The sequence below is a fragment of the Chenopodium album genome, chromosome 18, assembly GCF_948465745.1.
Source record: "Chenopodium album chromosome 18, dcCheAlbu1.1, whole genome shotgun sequence".
In the NCBI taxonomy this organism is placed as follows: Eukaryota; Viridiplantae; Streptophyta; class Magnoliopsida; order Caryophyllales; family Amaranthaceae; genus Chenopodium; species Chenopodium album.
Genome location: NC_137851.1, coordinates 2782016 through 2806441, shown reverse-complemented (window position 1 = coordinate 2806441; position 24426 = coordinate 2782016). Strand labels below are relative to the sequence as shown.

At 30.5% G+C, this 24426-nt stretch overlaps 1 pseudogene; it reads right to left on the bottom strand.

Annotated features, from left to right (window-relative positions):
• Positions 1-8833: 8833 nt before the first annotated feature.
• On the bottom strand, positions 8834-10672 carry LOC145591161 (nematode resistance protein-like HSPRO2 pseudogene; annotated as a pseudogene).
• Between the last annotated feature and the right edge of the window lie 13754 nt (positions 10673-24426).

The following is a 24426-nucleotide window of genomic DNA, read 5'->3' as shown; positions in this document are numbered from 1 at the left end:
CAAACACCAAGTTTCAAAGTTATACTCTGTATCATCAAATAAAAATTCTCAAATTAAACTACTTGTAGTATACTTCGTATAGTCTAACATAACAACAGTTGAAGAAATTATTTGATTTTAGAAATTAAAATAACTACCATGAGAGGAGTTATCTTTCTTAATTTATGGAAAAGTTAAAAAAGAAAGTTATTTTTCAAAGTAAGATTTTAATTTTTTATTAGTTATAATAAATTATTTAGAGAGGGTAAAATGGTCCATTAAAAAATTCCCAACAAAAAACCCCTCTTCTTTTTATATATTACAGATATGGTTTATTTGTCTTATTTAAAAAAAAAAAAAAAAAATAGTTTTTGTTGTGGTTATATGTTTGTCAATGCACATCTTTAACATTTAATGTGTTATATAGTCGATTTTTAACAAGAGTTAGTGAGAAATATGTAAATAATGTCAAAAGTCAATACATTACAATTAAAATAAGTTTAAGAAGTATGAATTGCTCTCTTTCTCTCAAAACATAATATCCTTTTATATGGCTCTAATGGGTTGTAAATTTAAAGATATTTTCACAATATAATTAGTTTGAGAATTTTTGTCCAGTAGTCCGTATTATTACTGTATTAGTTAACATAACAGTATAACTCCATAGAAAATGACAAACAAAAAAAACTCTTTTTTATCTATTTAAGTATTTATGTACCTAACTTCCTTGTATAGCTTGAGTTGGTTAATGTAAGAATATTTTGGTACACATATGAATATATTTTTGGAAAGTCAATAAGATATTTTGGTCACTTAATGATGAACACTCATCTCACTCGCAGATACACACTTGTAAAAATTTTAAAATGCTGGACATGTGAAGGTAATTACTCCATTATTTAAGCTACTGGTCAATGTTCTATATTTGTACCAAATCTATACTTAGTATTTAAAAAAGCAAACCAAAAAAGACATATGTCTTCTTTCTATTACACTTCCCTATCATCTTCTTCAACTCAATATGCCACATGTCGTTTTATATTTTTTATTTTTAATTATACAATTCTTCTTAACTCTTTCATTAAACACTTTATCTTCATCTCCCCTCTTTAATTCAACCTTTTTATTTTCTCTCTTTGATTTTAGTCCCTCCATCTTCTTTCTACTAAGTCTCATTTTAAATTAAAGTCCCAAAATTTTTATTTCTTTAATTATGTTTTCAGTTACATATTACACTCATAATTATTTAATGGTATTTCCTCACTCATCTCTCAATGCAATTTTCTATGAACAAGCCGTGTATTGCACGGGCCAGAAGGCTAGTTAATGTCTCAATCTTCAACCTCATTAGAGTAAATTATGGATTTTCTCAAGTTACTCTTACTTTTTTAGCATGCATATTAAACGTTGAATCATAATTTAATCCCAACAATTGTATGAATTATATTATCTCTATGACAATTATAGAATTTTAAATAAACTCCTTAAAATAACAAGTAATATTGTAAAGTTTGTTTTGAGTAAATGGAATAGCATACTTCTCGTGAGACCAACCTAATCAAATACTTTATAATAGATTTTTGTAATCCCTCATTTTTTTCTTTTTTAATGTATCGATTTGGCTTTAACACTATTTACGTATCATATTTGACTTATTTTTTTGCTATTATAAAATAAATAAATGTTATTATATAATATATCATTAAATTCGTCACAATGTCTTAAGGCGTGTTCTAATTTACTGAAAACAACTGAACTGAACTGAACTGATTGGGGATGAACTAAGGTGAATAGAGCTGAAATAAATTGTTTATGAAATAAGGAAATTAGGAATTGAACTAGATTGATTGGAGCTTAAATGAACTAAACTGAACTGAAATTAAGCTGAACAGACCCTTACTTTCATAATGTATAATTTTGTTACGAGTACAATTTTTATAAATAGAAAATTAAATATATTAATAATTAAAATTACGTCTCAGTAAATGTACCGATTAAATTGATTACATTAAAAGAAAAAAAAGTGAGAGTATAATTTGATGTCAACCAAACAAAGAATTTAATAGTACTCGTACCACTATGAAAGAGACGAGCAAGATTTAGGGAGTATGGGCAAGGAATGTGGGTAATTCTGACATATCTTAAAATGGAAGAGACTCTCCATGAATAAGGATCTAGAGAATTCATTATTTCATTAATTTAGTCGCATAACGATATAATAGGACTAATTTTGGAAATTTCAATACATAATTTAGAACGTAATTTGTTGACTCAGCAATAAAAAGGAGAGGTGGTGGCTAGGGGTGTCCGTTCGGTTTTCGGTTTGGATTTAGTCCAAATCCGATCCAATCCGAATATAATTCGGTTTTCAATTTTTCAATCCGATCCGATCCGAATTTCTCTCTTGATCCAATCCAATCCAATCCGAATTAAAATTCGGTTATTTGGATCCGATCCGAAAATCCGAATTATAATGCTTTATTTTTTACCTCCTAATACAATTATAAAAATAAAGCTTTAATACAAATAAAAGTCTTTAAAATAATGAGTAAAATAAATAGTTCAACGTCAAGTCATTAATTAATTAATACAAAGTCTCCCTAATTTATTTTTTGTAGTAGTAAGTATTTGAGCTAAACTTCAAAAAATAAAGAAATCCATATTTATACAAGCTTAATTTTACAATTCGGTTTTCGGTTTGGATTGGATCCAATTAGGGTAAATCCGATCCAATCCGAAAATCCGAATTTCCAAAAAATCTCAATCCGATCCAATCCGATTTAAAGTTTGGATCCGATCCGAATTGATAATTCGGTTTGGATTGGATTGGATTTCGGTTTTTATCCGAATTATGGACACCCCTGGTGGTGGCACATGGAATATGGATATACACAACTCGCTGCTCGTGCCCGGCTGCCCTCCTTTTTAGCTCGTGATTAGTTTCCGTACTACACTTTTTTTCCTCCATACAAAAAATATCTATGCTCGTGTACATTGTTTTTGTGATTTCACCTGATTTTTTTGCTCACTTTCACACATAAGATTTGTAAACGTGCTTTTTCATTATTATTATTTTTTTATTATTTAAAAAATAACATGGCGTATAAAGGTTTGTTTTGAATTATTGAAAATAATTGGACTGAACTGAAGTGAATGAGTTGAATTGAATTGAACTGAAATGAATTATTTATGAAAGAAAGAATTAGGAACTTAACTGAAATGAGCTTAACTAAACTAAACTCAACTAAAATTAAGCTGAACTTAACAGGCCGTAATAGTAATTATGTACTCCGTACTTCAGTCCTTTGTATTTTTAACCTATCCATTTTGCATTTTAATCTCCTTTTATGTATAGTATTTTGAACTTTTTTTTTAAATAGTATTTTGAACAATATTTATGTGTTATATACTCGTATAATTATATAGTCATTTGTTAAAATCGTCTTTATGTGTAGTTTTTTAAATATCGGCTTTTATATTCTCATTGGTAAAAATTTGTGTGGTCAAACATTTCTATTTGTTGGAACATTTTAAAGATTTTGAGGAGTAATAATCCTATCTCATAGTACTTACAATATTTAAATTACTCCATCCGTTTTGTATTAATCCCAACACTTTACATTCGTTTTATATTAGTTGCAACAATTCTATATTTGAAAAGGACCCATCATTATTTTATAATTTCTCTCATCCACAAATATTTTGCTTTTTTTACTTTCCTACCAACCTCACTTATATTACTTTTTTTTTTATTATTATTATTTTCTCTCTTTCCAAAACAAAAAAAAAAAAAAAAAAAAAAAACTTATATTATAAAAAATCCTCTTTTCAGGCCTCAACCTATAAATTTTTTAAAACATTTTAAACACCTTAATATTACGATTAATATAAAACGGGAGGAGTACAATAAAGTGGTGCATCCTTCCTTGAGGCTCAACTTTTCAATCCATGTGACTTTTGGCGATTGAAATTGAGTAGCCTTTTGACTATAGACTTTCTTTGGGGAAAAAATCTTTTTGATATCGAATTAAACTCAGCTTGTTGTTTATAGATAGCTATCTATTACAAAGTATGAGTGTATGACGTTTTAGCTTTGCTACTTTCTTCTTTCTTTTACAAAGCTAAAATAAATGTTTTATTTTCTAATTTATCAAACTCCGTATTTATAAACTCTTTAAAGTATTTTAATTATATAAAGGAAAAATATAGACATGTAAAATTTTGTTAAATAATAAGGTATGAGTATATACTTTAAAAAATAATAAGCTACGAGTAGATACTTTAAAAAATCAATTTTTTATATTCTTTACTTGTTACAAATTGAATAGATAACGTTATAGGCTGAGAAATCATGAAATTGTAGATAATGGAGAATTATATTAGAAAAGGAAAGTACTTATTAAGTTATTTTAGTAGTTTTTATGAGATTTGGTAACAAACAACAATTAAGTTTACATGCAATTAATTCCACATAACATAACCACCATCTTCTTTATTCAACTAATGAGTGGTTTAAAATTTGGAGCTTACTAACCCTTTTTCAAAGGAAAAATTAAAACACATGAAGGGAAAGAATGCAAGCAAATGTTTGCAATTTTAGAGAAGCAAAGACAAAGGCCAAGGCCCAACGGAGATTCTGTTATGTTAGAAAAGTAAGTGGGCCTAATTCAAACTACTACGGTCTAATTTATACATTTAATTTCCATCTCATAAGTTTTATGATACGGACTAGAAAATTAGAAATTCCTTTCCAATGATTTAGTGAATTAAGATAAGAGCTATCTATTACAAATACAAAGGCCTTTTATAGGCCCATGTAATGTTGTACACTATCATTGGCTAATGATACTTTTATTTTTACGTTTTTCAATGCATAAATTCAACACAACTAGAACTAAATGAGGCAAGTATCATTCTTGTTAGTTCATTGCCTCATTGAAAGGTTCCTTCCTCATTTTTTAGCCTTATTAGAACTAGATGGGGCAAGTGATTTGAAGTTTTCAAAAGAATTTCACTATAGTGTTTTAATACTAAAGTAGTCAAGTTTTAGAAGATGTTTGTTGGAATATAAATACCATGACATTGTATATGAAACACGAATCTATATGGATGATACTCATTATAAGAATGTATTAATGCTGTAATGACTTTGTTCATTACATTTAAATATTTAATGATGGTTTATAGAGATATTAGTGCCTAACTTGCAAAGTTAAACAATTTAAACCGTCTTTAATTACTTAAGCGAAATCACTCAAAATACAAGCTACCAAAGCAAAATTTTAAAAATAAGTACAGATTAGGGAGACAAAATGATTCTTTTAATGGTATTGATGTTTAGAAATGAACATGATCAAGTCCATGAGGAAATGGGAAATTCCTTATCAGGCTATAACTTCGAATCCAGCCCAAAGTAATTTATACTTAGCCCAAACTGATATAGTCCAAGACTGTAACATTTCAAACCTGATTTAGGTTACATTTCACTCGCTTATAATAACCCAACTATAGATGCACATTCCAAATTTATGTCAAAAGTTCTGTACAAGTAGTTATTAGATTAGTAAAACAACATAAAGTGAGAATTTCACCTTCATAACGCTACCATTACCCTTAAAGCTACTTTATACGAGTACTTCATATTTTGTATTTGTTTAGCCAAGAATTAGGTATCACCTCCAAAACAAATAAACTTAGTTAGTATCCATATCAAATTCAAATTTTCGCCTTTGATTTACTAGTCAAAATTTGTGCTTTGAAGTTATAGCCCCCGTTCTTTGTTCCAAAAAAAAAAAAAAAAAAAAAAAAAAAAGTAATCAATTCAATTTTACTAACATGGAGTACTTTAAGTAGTTGTAAGATACTAAGTGTCTGTTCTCTTCAACTTAATTTTAGTTCAGTTCAGTTCAGTTCATTCAGTTTCTGATTTCCTTCTTTTATAAACAATTCAGTTTAGTTTAGTTCATTTCAGTTCACTTCAGTTCAATAACAGGCCCTTAGATGTAAACATATGCTCAAAGTGAAAAATATAATCTTATTCGTATGTATAAGCTAAAGTTATACGGTGGGGTCGGATGTGCTAAGGTTATAAACGTGTTAGATAAGATTATGCTTTGGGAAAGCAGTGTGCAAACTACAATCTACCATATTCTTCCCTTTTTTTTTTGGGGGGGGGGGGGGGGGGGGGGGGGGGGGGGGGTGTTTAGGGCCTTTCATGAATCATGATTAATTCAACTAGCTCGGCCCTTCCTTTCCCATCCTCCTTTAATATGGGAAAAGTACATATAAGTGGTTTTTCTTTTTAAAAGATGGTATTATACATTTTCACGTTTGCTCTATTACACTTTCTTTGTTAGCAATTATAGATTACTTTCTATACTTAGTAAGTTAAATTATACAATAAGCTCTATATTATCCATTAAGTATACTTTCATAAGAACTTAAATTATTTATAGCATTAACAAGATGAAAAAGTAACATTTATATAGTAAAAGACAGACTACTACAAATCTACAATGATGTTGTACTATGAGTATATAGTACTCCGTAGTAAGTTAAATGTGGTTCATTGGTCATATCATCATGTGACGACATACGATGTTAGATAATACGAGTCTGGGCCGCACCCGTCGCGGGAGAGTGCAAGTCCACAACTTTACAAGACAAAGGAGGTTCCACCTCAAAACCATATGGCAATGAGGGGAGTAGCCCCTTAACCTTATATAGTGATGGTAACTCTTGAATTCTTTCAATATGTGATTCCATTACCATTACACTCCCCCTTTAGTCTTTTAGTGTAGGATAAGAGAATGCTTACATGTGGGTTATTCCTGGGCTCAACATACAAGGTATGTATACTCCGTATTATTTAAAGGCAAACGGAATACTCTGTACTCCATAATAATGGTTGGCTAAAGGGATAATGCTTAGTCACGTAATTAAAAATCCGTAATCCCGTAAACATCTGTAGCTTGGTGAATGGTGACTTGGTTTCTTTCCGTAAAGCTACAGCAAACATGCATGATTTTATCCAGCTTTCCACTTTAATTGTGCTTGTTTGTTTAGCTCCCGCAATTCAATGCTTTTTCCTTTTATCATAGGAATGGAATCAAGTTTGAGTATTCCTAAGAAAAATTACTAAAGATGACTTCATTAGACCTATAAAGAGAATAGTCACCACAATAAGCTTACTCTTGGTCATTATTATTGCTTGATTATGTTTAGAAGACATTTAATCTTGTAAACATATAATAGTTAGCTATTTATATGGTGGGACAAAATTAAAGAATTAGGAGGAAGAAACTTGACTAGAGGGAAATAGGGAATTGACAAAGAAGAAATCTTTATTTTCAAGATACTTCTATAAAAGAGAAAATCAATTAAATCATACTGTGCATGAAAGCTACAACTCTTCCTCTAATCCATTACGCTTTAATTGATCATTATCCATACATGCCTCTAAAGATCAAAATCTTGGTGTTTAATTTTTTTTAAAATCAAGTCAAAAGCCAAATTAGATAGTACAATTCGATCCATCTTAGCTTTTTTCATATTGGCTTAAAATCTAACAAAATATTAACAGTAGCCGTAACCAAACCAAATCTCAATACGTAAGCTCATTCGGTGAATAATGTATAAAAAAAAAAAATAAAAAAAAATAACCGAACAAATAAGAATGTCTTACCCACCTATGAATATTCATGAGCATACCTAATAATTAAAATTAGAACAACTCATAGACTGAGTCTCATACCGTCATACGGTATAAACAGTAGACTTGACATAAATACATGGGCATCAAAATGCTGAGATGAAATTAGGTGCAATGCATGAGTAATGTGGAGGGGCCGTACCAAACAATACATACACCCATCCATCTACATAACATGCATGACTCTAATAAAGTAACATGATTTCAAAAAAAAAAAAAAAAAAAAAAAAAACATTTAAAGTTTGTATATTTTCTGGCTCTATCTATTAGCATGATTCATGGCATCTTAAACGCATATCCTCTACATAAACTCTTCTTCGTCATCATCTTTTTCATCTTCAAATCTCAACTACTTAACATAAAGAGTATAACATAAAAGATAAACATACATTTTCCAGTTGGCAACATCTACCAAATTTACATTATGCTTTAGAAAATTCAATAGCCATCATTTTAACAACAACTAACCACCACTATATATCTTCAAATGCCGACAATACGCATCTTCTTATGAATTTTCGTTTTTTGAAACGTTTTCGTATGAAATGTCCTGGAAAATGCTATCTTTTTGTATATATTTTACTAGCTAAGTTTTCGTTTGTTGACTATAAACCCATCAACGAGCATAATGGAAAGTACTTTTAATATTCATGGTTTGTGTTGAAAAACAATGCAATTTAAGCTAAAGGATAACGATTAACGTCTTTAAAAGTCAATAGTCTTATATATGTGCATCATCCTTCCATCTCTTGGAAGCACCTATACTATGGGAGCGTGCAAGTTGTAATATACATCAACATATGAGGGACGTATACGTCATTATTCTAAATACTCTCTAAACCTTTTCAAAGTGTTAATTAATAATTTCAGCTTTCAACTCTCAAAAAAAATCTTGACTCTACGATGATGCACGTTATAACATACACTAGTATATAAGCAATCATGTATACTACGTTGCTATTCTAAATACTTAGAATGTCTAATAATTTACATTGTTATTTCTACTAAAAATTTCAAATTATCCGACAAACTATTGTACTGGTTTTCTCACTTCTATATAAAATTTCCAAATTATCCAACACTAACCTGGGAACTTCTAGTAGTACTCACCGCACAAAATATAGTTGTTTACAACAAAGAACGAGTAAAAAGATTGAAGAATATCATTCAAAGTTGTAACAAAAAATCATGGTATACTCATCTGATACACGATTTTACTGGTACAACTTGTATATTTTTTTAAGAAAAAATTAATCCAAAAAAATTAAGCTAATAATAATATACATAAAACCAATATTCCACTAATGACCCCGTATATCACATGCAACATCAATAGTACTAGTAATTTAAAGTACCCACGTCTCACCGACAACTCCACCACCACCACTTTCCGTCCCACGTTCTCCCATTACAACCCTCAATGCTTAGTCGTCCGATTTCTCCGATTATCCAAACCAATACCATTACCAAATATTTGATCGTGCTCCCAAAAATCCCCAATAAAAGTTTTAGCCCCATCTAAGCTAGGATAATAAGTAGGTTCTAGAAAGATCTGACTCAACAAATCGGACGACTCAGAACCACCCACGACAGCAAAATTAGCCTTCGCCTCCAAACTCCCCATCATAATCATCAACAACTGTTTATACCTAAAGAAGAACCCTTTCACACCTGATTCCACCCCTTGAAATGCTTGCAACAGATGAATCTTCTCGAACCTTCTCTTCTCTCTGTATAACTCCATTGCCGATTCTTGTATCACCGGCCCTCCCATGGGGTCCACTTCGACTTCTAGAATCTCCGGTACCTTGTGTCGCAAGTCTTTGCTTAGCTTTGTTATCTCGATTAACCCCTTTGATCGGAAACAAAAGGTTTCTGAATCCGACGTCGTTTTCATCTTCAATTGCGTTTTCAATTGCAGGAAATCGTCGGGATCCATTAGTAGGTGAAGACTCTCGATTTGTTCTAGAAGCTTCCAGATTCTTTCTAGAATCCAACAATCGTCTGTTGCTTTGGTGAACTCCTCTTTGCTGATCCTCTCTCCTACTCGGATGATCAGCTTCTTCGCTGCGAAAACCCACGCCTCGAAAATCTGGTGAATCGTGAATAATATCTGGTTTTCTGGGTTTTGGATATGATCCAACGCGCCCTTCTTTAACGCGTGTAGTTCACACGGTCGGCAAACAGCATCGTAATCCAAATTGGGCTTTCCGTCCAAGTTGGGCTCACCCAGGCCCAAAGTATACGCGCATCTCCTCATAGCCGATTCAATCGCGTAATATATTCTGGAAGAAATCTCCTCCGATTTCTGCCACGTGGCTAACCGCGGTAACAGACTTGCTTCGCTACTACGGCAGACCACCGTAATATTGTGTTCATTATCTGCTAATTTCCAAACTTCAGCGGAACTTCCAGTTTGTGGGATCACCTCACCAAAGGATGAACTCAAATCAACGACCGGCGCTGCGCCACGTGTCTCATCGTCTTCACATAATACTGAGATTAACTCGACTTGATCCCTTGCTAACGACTCTAATCTCCGGTTCCATTCCCGGCGGTTCAAATACGGTCTGTTGTCGTTTAACACGAGTGAAATGAACCGGAATGTGGTTTCTAATGCTTGTAAAGCGGGTCGAATAATGGACTCGTTTTCCCAACCCGGAAACTCGACGGAACTCCATAACAGATGAAGTTCCGGTAAGCGGAGATAGCTTTCGTAGGCTGAACAAGATGATTCCGACGCCGGAGACAATTCTCCGGCGGTGAATGGAACCGGAGAAATGAGGGGGTTTGACGTGGTTCGTTTAGGGGTGAGTTTGGGTGATTTTTTGGTGAGATTTGGGGTTGATTGTACCATTTTAGTTTTACAATCGAAATCAACCATTTTTGTTTGAAATTTGAGTTTTTAGAGAGAGAAAGAGGATAGAGGAGAGAGAAAGATGAGTTTGGATAAGATAGATTTTTGTTGTAGTTGTAGGGTTTGTCTCTGAGAAAGGAAGAAGAGGGAGGAAGGTGGTATATATAGGTGGAGTTGTGAAGAATGGGACCGAGTTTTAAAGCCGTGTGGAAAGGGCTGGCGTCCAAGGGCGAAATCGTGTACCAAGGAGGAAAAAATAAAAATTAAAAAGTGATAAAAGGAAATGGATTTTCAATTATTTAATTTTTGGCGGTTTCAGATTCTGGATAGATTAGCATGGAGTATTTTAAATTTGAATTTAAATTTAAAATACTTGTATTTTTCATTTAGGGATGCACGCGGTGCGGTTTGGATCATAAAAATGTGGTTTGTAATTTTTTCAATCCGCACCAAACCACACTTTTAAAAAAAACCGCATTAGGTGCGGTACGGTTTGCGGTTTAACCGTATTATATTAAAATTGTAATTATTTTTTTTAAAACAAAACTTTTATTTTATTTTATAATTACTAGTTCATAATTCAAATATTAAACTCTTTTTATTAACCTTTAATTAACTAATAGTTAAAGATTAGTTCATATATTTTAGTTCTTTTATATAATTTTAATGAAAATATAGTATGAAAATCGCAAACCGCATTAAAGTGCGGTTTGGTCTCAATATTTTTGGAAACCGCACCAAACCGCTTTTAAAAACCGCACCGTAATTTTTAAACCGTAAACCGCACTCTGTATAGCCCTATTTCCATTATCCATGTCATATTTTACGTTTGCTTGGTAAATTCTTACTCGTAGGTTTTTTTTTATTTTTTTATTTTTTATATTCATTTATAGGGTAATTTTGGTCGATTAACCGGTTTAAACCAATAATTTGGAAAACAATAATAATGGCGATTTAGTAAAGAGTAAACCTAAATTATTTTAAGTTGCCAAAAAAAAAAAAAAAAAAAAAAAATTGAAATGTTCCTAAAAAAAGTACGGAGTATAGTATTTTGAAAAACATATTATTCAAGTTAAACACATATCAAATAAATTAAATGGGAGTTTAAGTGAGTGAGAAATAGCTCAAGTTCTAAGAGTTTCCCTCCCGGGGAAGTTTTATTTTTTTTTGTTTTGTTAAGGGTGTTTTTTAATTGAAAATGTGGGCATTATCATCTAAACCTAAATTATTAGCCTTGATTTTCTTCCTAAATTTCCACAATTAGACCAAATCCACTTTTACATTAGTCGTGAATTGTTTTAAAATTTATAGATGATCTGAAATTCAGAATACACTCTTTTAATAAGTCATGTAAGTAGTAGATAAATTATAATAAGCTCATGTTGTCATGAAAATCGCAAACCGCATTAAAGTGCGGTTTGGTCTCAATATTCATTTCAGCTCAATTCAGTTCAGTTCAGTTCAGTTCCAATCAGTTCAGTTCAGCTCCAATTAGTTCAGTTCAGCTCAATTCAGTAAATATGAACAGGCCCTGAATCGTGTTTCAATTCATGTTTTAGAATGAAATTTTAATATCTTTACGAGCTTAGTTAATTGGTTTGAGACTTTGAGTTAGAGTACTTTTTTCACAATATATAATTTTTTTAACATTAACTATTACTAAACCAAAACATTATATACCGACATCATCAACTCCTCAAACTATTATACGTGCAGTGTCATTCTCAATTTCTCACATTAAAATTTTCCCTCTAATTTTACGTGTGATGTCATCAATTATTAATATTTTTTTTTTACTTCAATAGTTTAATGCATGCAAGTGTCCATACAAAATTCAATTAACCAAATTTCTCTCCTAAAATATACTTGTACATATGACAATGATGGAAAATGATAAATATAAGAAGCTTAAAATGAAAAGATTGAGGAAAGATTAACATTAATTACACCGATCTGCGCGTGATTTTGTCATGAATTCCCAACTTAATTTCATTTTGAGAAGAATATTTAATGCTTATATCTAGCCCTAAGGGATACATATATCATTACTAGGGATGGCAATTTAATTCGAGTTCGATTCGAATCCGATCCGATCCGAAGAAAAAAATCCGATTCGAATCCGTTTAAAATTAGTCCGAATCCGAATTCGATAAAATAGATCCGAATCCGAATAGGAGGCGGATCAGACTTGGACCCTACGCAAAGTCCGACGGAGTCCGATCCGAGTCCGAATCCGATACTATGAGCATATGCTTTATAACTTGGGACAATTGTTTGCTTGTTTGTAGCAAAAATTTGTTATATAACTTAGTACATTATTTAAATATGTTATAATTATACTTACCTTGGTATGACAATACAAGCAATTATAGGTATATGACATTACAAAATAAAAAAAAAAAATCGGATCATTTCGGAGGTCCGTATAAACGGACCGGATTCGGATCCGAAAATTACGAGTCGGATCGGATTCGGACTCGGACTTTTCGGATTCGGACTCGGATTCGGATCCGAATCCAGGGTCCATTTACTAAACGGATCGGATTCGGATTTAGCCAAATCCGACCCGAATCCGATCCGTTGCCATTCCTAATCATTACCCAACAATGATAACAATCAATGATATACTAATATTTCGAGCTAAATATTAGGTGATTTTTATGTAGTAATGTCTATATAGTAATGCCATAATTTTAATAAAGAAATTGATGTGAACAAAATCTACTCTTTATATACGGAGTATGAACTATTACTAAAACAGGTCATGCTGATATCATGAATTAACACGGTAACACCTATTAATTTCTTATGAATTTTTTTTCATCCTACACTATTTTTATGTCATCATCCTTTTTTTTTTATTTTTTTTTTATTTTTTTATCCTTCCAAGTTCCAAAACTAAGTAATGATTCTTATTTTAAAAAAATAATGTAAGGGTAATGATGTATGTAGCCATAAAACAGGTTTATATAAAAATTAAATATATTTTCTAAAATGAGATAAAATTGAGAATTCATGACAATACGTTGATCGATGTAATTAATGTTAATTTATCCTTAACATGACTATAAATTTTTTGAACAAAAAATAATTGATACACAAATAATTATACTCCCTCCATTCCCAAAAGTTCGACCCTTTTGGCCTAATTTAGTATCAAAATGATTGACTCATTTGCATTAAAATACCCATCAATTTACACAATATTTGTGTAAAATTAGCTTCTCCATATAAAATTTTGTTTTTTCATTTACTTTTAATACTTTATCTCTTTACTTTTTTACAAACCCCATGTAAATTTAACTTTCCAATATACATTTACTCCGTACTTCTTTTTATTTAACTTTCTTAATGCCTGCAAAATCAACCCAAAAAAGTCATTCTTTTAGAGACGAAGGGAGTATAATAGTAAAATTATTTAATAAATCATGCAACGCACGAGTCTATTCTACTCGTATTAATCATATATTGTAATTTAATTTAGAAACCTAATGCTTTATAATGGCGTGTACATACATACGGATATCTTAAATTAATAATTACAACAAATCCAGCAAAATAACAAGCTTTTTACAATAAATATAGCGTTTAGATGCGAATAAAGCAAACACAAAAAAAAAATAAAAAAAAATAGAAAAACGTGGAAACAAAGGAAGCATCGTGGAAAATTGGTTATCGTAGCAGTGGTGGAGCCTTATCTTAAATGGATAGAATTAAAGGAATGTTTAGCTACTATTGGACTTTGGTCATACACTAATACATACAGTCGTACCCATGCATTTTATTCTCGTCAATTTTTATACACATTCCTTTTCCTCTCTCTAGACTAGACTACTGAGAACTATTATTAATGAACTAATTAGAATTAGATATATTATTTTATCTGTTCCAAATTTTTCATATTGCTTCTGTTATACAGTCTATCTCAACTTACTTTCAAATTTCAATAATTTTATAATAAGGATGTTTCATCCTTAAAATAACCAGTAATATACTTAATTTTCATTGGTTAATTTTTAATTTATTTTTGAATTGATCAAACTTATTTAGAAATTAATTTAAAATGATTTTCGATAATGTATAATTTTTTTTGAGGAAAGCTAGAGAGTACACGAGAATTAATCAGAAGATAAATTGTTCATAAGTACATACAAAGATATTTTGTTTGGTGATGATCTATCCATACTTCCTCAACTCCTAAAGGTACTACTCTTGATCAATTATGTCTAATACTTGGTATCATGTATGTTTGAAAGCGCGCGATACAGCTAATTTGGGATAGAGAGTGTATGATATACGGACTATTGGTATAAAAATACTTTTGGGGGGGAGGGTGAGTGGTTGGCTTAAAAGTTACATGGTGAGCAGAAACATATTGGTGTGAAAGGCAATATAACAAAGACATGAGAAATAGGTGGGTGTTATCCATTGGCTGTAAAGAGGGGGGAGAGTGACAGGCAGTAGTTGAAATAATAAAATTAGAAATACAAAAACAAAAACAAGGGGTTGGGTTGGGTGTTAGTTAGTTGATCTAGTACTGGATAATCCTCGGATGCTTGCTTGCAGCATGGCTTTGAATGGGTCCAGCTGGAATGTGCTCCCAACTCACCCTATTCCATGTACATTTCGCTATTTGTCGCCTCACGTCTATACTTTTTTTATTGGACTACTTTTAGATTTCAACAATACTCCATATTATTTGTATACTCCCTTCATTTCAGAATAACTGTTACAGTAGGATTGACACAAAGTTTTAGTAAAATTATAGGGTGAAGATTAAAAAAAGAATTTATTAATTATTACGGCGTAATATAAAGTATAGTTAGTGTGGATATATTTAATCGTTAACAGGAGGAAACAATAATAATAAAAAAAAAGCAGTTTAAGTGAGGTTGGTAGTTGAGGGAAATAATAAAATAGTTGTAGGTTATTACCAAATAAGAAAGTGTTGCAATTATTATAATAAAAATGAAAAAGAGAAAGTGTTGCGATTATTATAAAACAGAGGGAGTAAAATTATTCCAATTTCCAATATAGATTAGAGAATACGTGTTTATGCTCATATATATCCATATCTTCAGGGTTAGTTTGAGTAAATCCACTCTAATGATAAAGTTAAATATGTCCAATGAAGTTCAAATAATGCCGGTATGATTTTTCGTTCGAAAATAATGTCAATGTAAGACAAGTAGACAACATAAAGAATTAAAGATCATACAATGCTAAACATGGACAATCCATCTTACAACTACTATATCTTGATTCTCTGATCATTTCATTGTGGAATCAGCTTTCAAATTTGCATAATCTTCTTACATCATATCGGAGATCTGGTAAAAATTTATCCTTATTTGCAATGTATATATGGAATATTTCCTCCTAGCACCTACCCCCTCGTCTAAATAATTAGTCATATTAGATTAAGGAAAAATTGGTCGCAATAACACCAATTATGACAAAAGTGCGTGTAACAGCACAACCTTTTAAGGGTGCACTCAATATCACAAACTATACACTTGAGTGCACATAACAACATAAATGACATTGGCATAACTTAGATTTCTTCAAAAAGTAGAATCTTTAATATTTTTAATGCTTTTTAATTTATATATATTTTTGTTTAATTCCATTCTACTTAATTTTCCATCTCACGTAACTAAGTAGTCTTCTCTTCCATTAATTGTTTTACTTTAAACACTATTCAATTTCCTCCATTAAATTGAATTATTTCAAAAAAAATCGCCATTATTTTCTATTGTTTGTTTCTTCAATTACTTTTTTTTTTTTTTTTTTACATCTCATGTGATTGACTTAGTTTCCTCTACCATTATAACTAATTTTTTTCCCTTTAAATTATCCTCTCTTAACCTCCACAATTAAAGTGTTGTACATCAAAACCGGAAAATAAATTTGGCATATCCTAAAACCCAATTCTAAAATTGTTGTTTGAATTAAATATTTTGAATCATTTTGTGGGGTTTGGTATTTGAAAGTTACTTATGTATCCTGAACTATGGTAGAATAAAGGTTTTCAAATGATTTTTATTTATTTATTTATTTATCCATTTAGTATATGACTAAGTGGAGAGGGAAAGGAAACTAAGTCAATCATGTGAGATCGATATTAGAAAAAAGTAATTGAACAAGCGAACGAAGGAAAATAATAGCACAATTTTTTTGAAGGAATCCGCTTAAATAAGAAATGCTTGATTTAGTCACGCATGATGGAAAATAATGTAAGTTTAAAAAATGTTTAAACAATTATAAAATAATGAAGATTCCACTTTTTCCATGGAACCTTAGTTCATTAGTGTCACTTATACTAATATGTGCACCCAATTACACAGTTTGTTTTGTAGACCGCACCCTTAAAAGGTTGTGATACTACACGCATCTTTACCATAATTGGTGTTGTTGCGGCCAATTTTTCCTTAGATTAATGGAGTATTTATCATGTAAAAATGTAGTCTTTCCTTAAGGTAATATTTCTAAGTTTTATTAAAGTAATTACTGTTGGTAATACAAACAAGTTGCAAGTTTTATACACTATATTGGGAAGGAATTTTACAATGTTAATGATGGATTGTTGATGGGCGCAACATGGACCCATGATGTTAATGAAAGCCATTGAAAACAAATGATTTCAATTTAATTATTGGTTAAAGTTTTGCATATAGCTAGCTCTAACCACTTAAGTTATCTCTCACGCTCATATAATTATAAATATTGAAAGCAATATCGTGCAGATTATCCGGGAAGTATAGTACCATTTCTAGGCATTCTAGCTAAAATATTTCACCATAATTAAGGCTGCATGAAATTAAGTAACATCTTCCCTTATAAAGAGGGACGACATGCTTCTAGTCTGTAACCGATTAAGGGATATTTTTTCTTTTAAAAAAAAAAGCAAATTCCATTATACCATACTCCGACACTCCGTACACAGTGTACGTAACTTTCCCATCAAATTATCCAAAAGAAGTTTGTAATTAAAATATAATTGCAAGTTGCAACTCATTGTTAAAAAAATTGAAGCTTATTATCATCTTTATCGTAACCTTAATTTCTTAAGATTATATGAACTAACTTATATGTCATCACTTAGCATCTAAAGACAACAATAGAAGATTGCATCAAATCTTGGATGATTTTATTGAATTACAATAGACCGATATTCCTTCACCTACTGATTCAATTTTTCTTTCTTTTTAATTTTTACTTAGGGCACAATCCATGCAAGAAATACGATAAAGGTATATGAAATCGATCAGTACCTTAAGAGTCAAGAGTCACGATTTGTGTTAAACACTTTTAGTTTACAGTATATTTGATCAAGTCAATATTGGCTATGGGGTGATGGATTTTCTTTAAGCAGACTTGGAATTTCTTTTTTTTTTTTTCCTTCTTTGTAGCATACTTCGTCTCACCATCGTCAATGGTTAAATAAAGAATTTTACGATTAGGTTTGAAAAGATACAACACTATTAATGTGAAATAAAAACTATTAATATTTTATACAAATAATTTCTTAAACGCTTTCTCATTTTAATTCAATACTATCAGACCTCGTAACTCTATTTAAGTATCATTTAAGTGCTTTTTTTATATAGGTATACCTAACCTTTCTTTTTTAAATGAAAAAAAGAAAGACAATCTAATTGAAGGATCTCATAGATTTATTTACGATTTTGTTAAATTTGAGGGGAAACATAGGTTAAATTGTACTAGTATTTTAAAAAAATAGCTAGCTAGGGATAAACCTCACAGTAAAAGTCAACTCGCTAGTGGATAAGTCCCGGCAAAACGTATTATCGAATTTCCACCAAAAATAGTTAGCTTCCACAAAAGGGTTGGTCTCATAATACTGTATTTTTCCTATGTCGTTAGCACTCCGCGTTTACCGCCATTTACAATTCGATGCTATTTTAGTATACCTGTCATCTTAGGAAGGCCCCTCCTTTGCTAACTTTTTGCCAACTAATCACGCCGGACAAGTGACAACCAATCAATTAATTTTAGTTCTTTGTATTTTTATAATTTTATTATATATATATATATATATATATATATATATATATATATATATATATATATATATATATATATATATATTATTAGTTTCATGACTTTCATCTACCATGCCGGCTCCCTACCCAAAAAATAAAAAACCTAAATTTCGGCTTTATCTCTACATGTACGATATCCTAGTCATTATAAATTTATAATATGGGATTATACTCGTTATTAAGTACTTTGTATTACATATTTAAATTTTAGATGAGTTAGAGATATAATGAGTAGATAATATACCAATAATAAATTGAATGACCGCATAAAATATGACTTTAGTAGTGAGGGTGATTGGCGTGACATAACACATAGATAGGCTAGATTGTTTATGAGCTCTTTTGGTGAAAGATCGACACAAGTCTGACACAACATAACTATTCTAACCCGTTTTAAGCATGACCTACTTGAGTATGAGACACATGTTGACATAACATGACTCGATCCACCTCTAAATCTATGAAAAGATACTTCATACTAATATATGGTAAATAAAGCAAATTCTTTTAAACCAAACTTATAATAAACATCATGTAAATTTTCGAAAATGAGGTTGAGGTAATTGAGTAATGATATCGTTCCCACTTCGAATCCATTAGGTTTAAAAATCAAACCTCGTGTGGGACTCATTTAAGGAATTTCCTCATCCCCCACTAAAATAGGCTCCATTCTTCTTACCATTAAAAAAACGTAAATTTTCGGAAATATACTCTAAAATCTACGTAGAAAATACAAATACACCGACCTTAATATTTTGACAATTCTACACCCTATATTTGTTGACATGTGGCATGCCTTATCACTTGCTCCCCTATAAGGAGTTAGCACATTCATCATCAGCTGACTTGTCTCACCATTGGTTAGCAGAAATGATGGTGAGTAAAAACCGCTAAGATGAAGCCACGTGGAGTTACCGTTGAACCTAACGGTTAGATTGACTTTCACGGCTGGAGAAGACAAAGATAAAGTTAGTCCAGCTAACTCAAGAAAGCGGCCGTACTAAATTGCTCATAATCCACATAATAATGTGATGAGGTGGCATATAATTTTGTTACTTTATGATAATTTAATTGTATATTATATGGTCAGGTTTTGGTTGCTTAGCAGTTAGCATGTATAGTGGACGTGGGAGTAATGTTTGAAGTAGACTCTTACCAAATCCTGTACGTTCTTCTAGCACCATAGAATGTGACTAAGCTAAGCTTTAAGGTAAGCACTAAATTAATATGTACCTTTCTTGTTAATACAACCTCACATATTTATTGTTTGTTTTGTCTTTTTAGATCCGACACTCATGCTGTTTTAGTTCATCTTTAATTACTTAATCTATTGAAAATTATAACTTTAGATCAAGATATGTTTGTAGTCTATTTCTGATAGAGAAGATAACTTCATGCAAAATTGAGTCCTATAAATTTAATTACAATGAAATAAAAACCAGTATTTAGGGGTATATGAAGTATCAATTAAGCAATAAATTTTCAGTAATCAGTGATCTGATTAGAATAAAAATTGTGTTGATTATCAATCGACGAGTACATTTATTTAGACTCATAATTAAAATAATTAATCATGAGCATATTTTTGTCACTATATTAGCTAATAAGATAAGACGGAGGGAGTTTGGAATGTGGGAATAGAAGTTTGAGAATTAAACGATGGGAATAGGATTGGAAATTAATTAATGGGAATACATGAAAATATGTCAATACGTTGTTTTGATGATGGATAATATAAAGAAAATAAATAACAATTTTACAAAGACAAAAATGTCATTTTATACCTATTCCCATTATCATCCATTTATTACCTGCACAGTACGACAGTGCCCACTCTAGGTAATAAAATGGTGGGAATTCACCCCTAAATATTCTCATTCCCAAATTAAATCTCTTTTTATTCCCATTTCCATCAGACAAACAAAGCTTTTTTTTTTTTTTCAATTGGGATGGGATAAAAACTCCCAATCTCACCCTTAATTTCCACATACCAAATACCCCCTAAATGTCAAAGGTGTAGGTTGACAAATGTAATGATCTAATTATTACTGTACCATAATATATACAAACAAAACAGAGAAAAATTAAATATCCATCCAAAAAAAAAAAAAAAAAAAAAAAAACTAATGCAGCTTGTTGATATGTGTTGTAGCTTTACCGAAATATACCAATACGTGACATATTAATCCAACTACTTTTGGATAAACTTCTCTCGTTAATGAATGATAGTGCTTGTCATTTTTATTCAATAAATTTGCCAATAACAATTATTTTTAAATAATAATAAAAAAAACATTATCAGCAAATCTGCTGAAGAATCCAATTTTTTTTATATCAAAATTTTGACTATCTATGATGTCTATGGATTTTTTCAGAACACATTGCCAAATTAACACAAAATAAATTTTTACTCTATAATAATCAGTACTCATTATTATATACTTTGTATATAAAAGATTACGAACACATCCAAGAAGAAAATTATATGCATGTTTCCTCAATTTATATCTACGTATTATATACCGGAGTATATGATAAGTTTATTTAAAAACTATAGTAGTTATCTAATAGTTTTGCACATAGGGATGAGTACATGAACCATAGATTTGGAGATAACGTATATATCAATGTATGCATGTATTTAACCATTATGATACGATGACCTTATCTTTAGCACCATCGGTAATTGAGGAGATCACGTCAAGCATGTTCGATTGTGCATACACTGATTCACCCCCATTACCTTTTATTATTGCCCTTTGCTTTGTGGTTAAGGAGCATAGCGTATAATAATATAATCTCGATCAGTATAACTATTCTCATCAATCTTTTTGATTATATAATAAAATATCTATTATTTTCGAATATGTACATTATTAACTTGTATGCCTAGCTATTATGCATAAAAACGAGTAAGTAAAAAATAGATCTGAATCGAGCATGATCAATTGTATAATTAAAAATAATGGATATCACCATCATCCAATGCTAATCAATAATATATTTGACAACCTTCTTTAAAAGAAAAAGAAATGTAGAAAAATCAACATGCTAGAAATATTCTTTGTTTCTAGACGAAACTTTAATATTTAAAGTTTGACTTATGGTATAAGTCAAAGGTGGGGTAATGGTAATCCATTGGTTTAAATTAAATTTTCTACATATAAAAGTTCGTTAATTAGATTAATTAAATATGAGATTACATTATGTAATCATGGGTGGGGCTTTGTTTGCCCATGAAAAACGCGTTTTAGCATGTGAAGAATTTCGGTGCAACTCCCATTTTGTACTAAGGTCTATCATGGTATATAGTAAATTTGAACATGGATTGTGGTCTTTTGTTGGAAAAATATATGAATATGAATAGCATATTATAAGATAAAGGCAATATAAGTATGTTTGTTTATTCTAATACTTATCCAAACTTGCCCAACATTTGGGAATTTGAATAGATGGAGAAATTCGGCCATATTCCTTGTTTTCCAACATTTATTTCATATCTTCACATGGAATTGCCCAAGTTGCCAAGATCAAGGTATCTGATTTTGTTTTAGGATATGTATGTATGTCTTTACCATCCCTATCTTTAAGCTACTAACAACTTATGACTATTATACATACTCACATCATCCAATCTTAATTAAATTAAGTCGACTAATGATATCTACGATTGTTGTTTAAAAATGATCTGATTTTGAATTAAAGGAAAAAATAATCCATTAATTACTCAAATGGTATAGGTATAATCTACATTCTACATGTACGATTTATATGTTGTGAATTGTGATGTATTTTGAAGATAATTAAGTCAATCATTCAATGTTGAACTTAAAAGTTCTCGAGACTTTGCTCGAGTTTGGATGTTAAAAGTTTTCATGAACCAACTGACTCAGGGCTTGTTCTATTCAGTTTAATTTCAATTCAATTCAGTTCAATTCAACTCCAATCAGTTCAATTCCTAATTTTCTTCTCTCATAAACAATTCATTTCAGCTCACTTCAGTTCATTTTGGTTCAGTTCAAATCCAATCATTTCAGAGTTTTCAGTTCAGCTCAATTCACTAAATTAAAACAGGCCCTTAGTATCATCTATATTTAAGGCTATTTGTGTATACAACTGGAAATGTTTCGTAAGAAAAAAGTACTACGTACTTCTTTTTCGTAAGCGCACAATAATGGATGAAAAGTTCTATGTATAGTGACTATTGAGAGCCAATGCAATTTGGAAGATGCTTAAGAATATGCATTGCATACAAGCTTAAAAACAATGATACTGTAGAAGTTCTTATAACGTTAGTCCTTTTCACGTAATTAGTCGCCTCAAAAGTATAGAGGGTACTCGTATTACGAAATTAATTAGACCACCATTTTGTTAGGTTGATTGAAAACAACACCACTATTTTTCATTGTTTTGAGCCTTTAAACGTCCAATTATTTTTTTAATACAAAAAAATTAGTAGTAGAAACAATCAGACATGTAATTACACTCTCATGTTGTAGAACCCCGCGTTAAGGAACTGGCTGGGCCGTCTTAATGGATAAGGAGGCCCAAAGTTAGTGTTGGAAATGAGGTTTCCTATTTTAATTAATTAAACTAATGTGACACTTTTAAAGGTCATTTTCTAGACCTTTGAGGCTTTATTTATAAGCTACAAAAGTTAAACATTGGACAACTAATTTGTTATTTTTGTGGTATTGTTATTAATTATTGGAATTAGCCCTTCATCTGCAACCCCAAAATAATTGTATTTAAAATTTGTATCTTTCCTTTGGCTTAAGCTATTAACTCACAGCGATACCTTAACAAGTCAATTTAGAAACAATGTTACACCTTTGCCAACGTAAGAATTCTACCATTAATATTCATACATGACTAAAATAATACTCCATATTAAAGATTGCAAATAAATTAGTATTCTAATTAAAACTATACTTAAACAAATACTATTCCAACGCTAACTTTTTTATTTTTTTTATTTTTTTATTTTTTATCTGATAATGTGTGTATATATATATGTTTAAAACTCTATTTATATGTGTTATCTTTAACTAATGTTGCTTGCAACAACTCGATTTAATGTCTAAGCTTTCAATAGATCTTGTATTCCTATAACGGACAATAATTATGTCACTCACAAATCATGTGTTACGTAAGTTATATACATATATAATATTTAAAATGAAAAAACTTATAACAAATTTAATAACTTAAAATGCAATGAACTTATTCCAACATTTATACGTATGTATTTACCAACTACACAACATGTATAAATTCTTATACAATTATATAGTCTTTGTCAATATCTTAGAAATGTCAGTAGAAATGTATCAGTCAAGGTGTTAAGGTCGTTGATATCCACGGAATATTAATTGCTATTTGCTTATACATTTTGCAATCGAGAAGATCCTAACATCGTCAATAAGTTGATTTTTGTAATTAGAAATTAAAAGACCATATCACCTAATACCAATATCAAATACCCTGTTGTCTAAAATTGATGAAAATATTCAGTAGTCCATATATTAGTACGGAGTAGTTGAGAATGAACCAAAAAAAAAAAAAAAAAAAAAAAGCAAATTATGGAATAAATAAGCCACCTTACTATCCCTATTATTTATAGGGTCTTAATAATTTTTTAAGGGAGGTTAGTAGGTATAAATGGATAATAGTCCATATGTAGTAAATTGGATAAGGAGTTATAGCTGTTATTTGTTTACTAATATCATAAACAAAATAAATTAATAGAAAAATTGTTGAATATAGGCCACTTGATAGTTGCTAATCTTGCTATTGCTAACAAGATTTTCTAT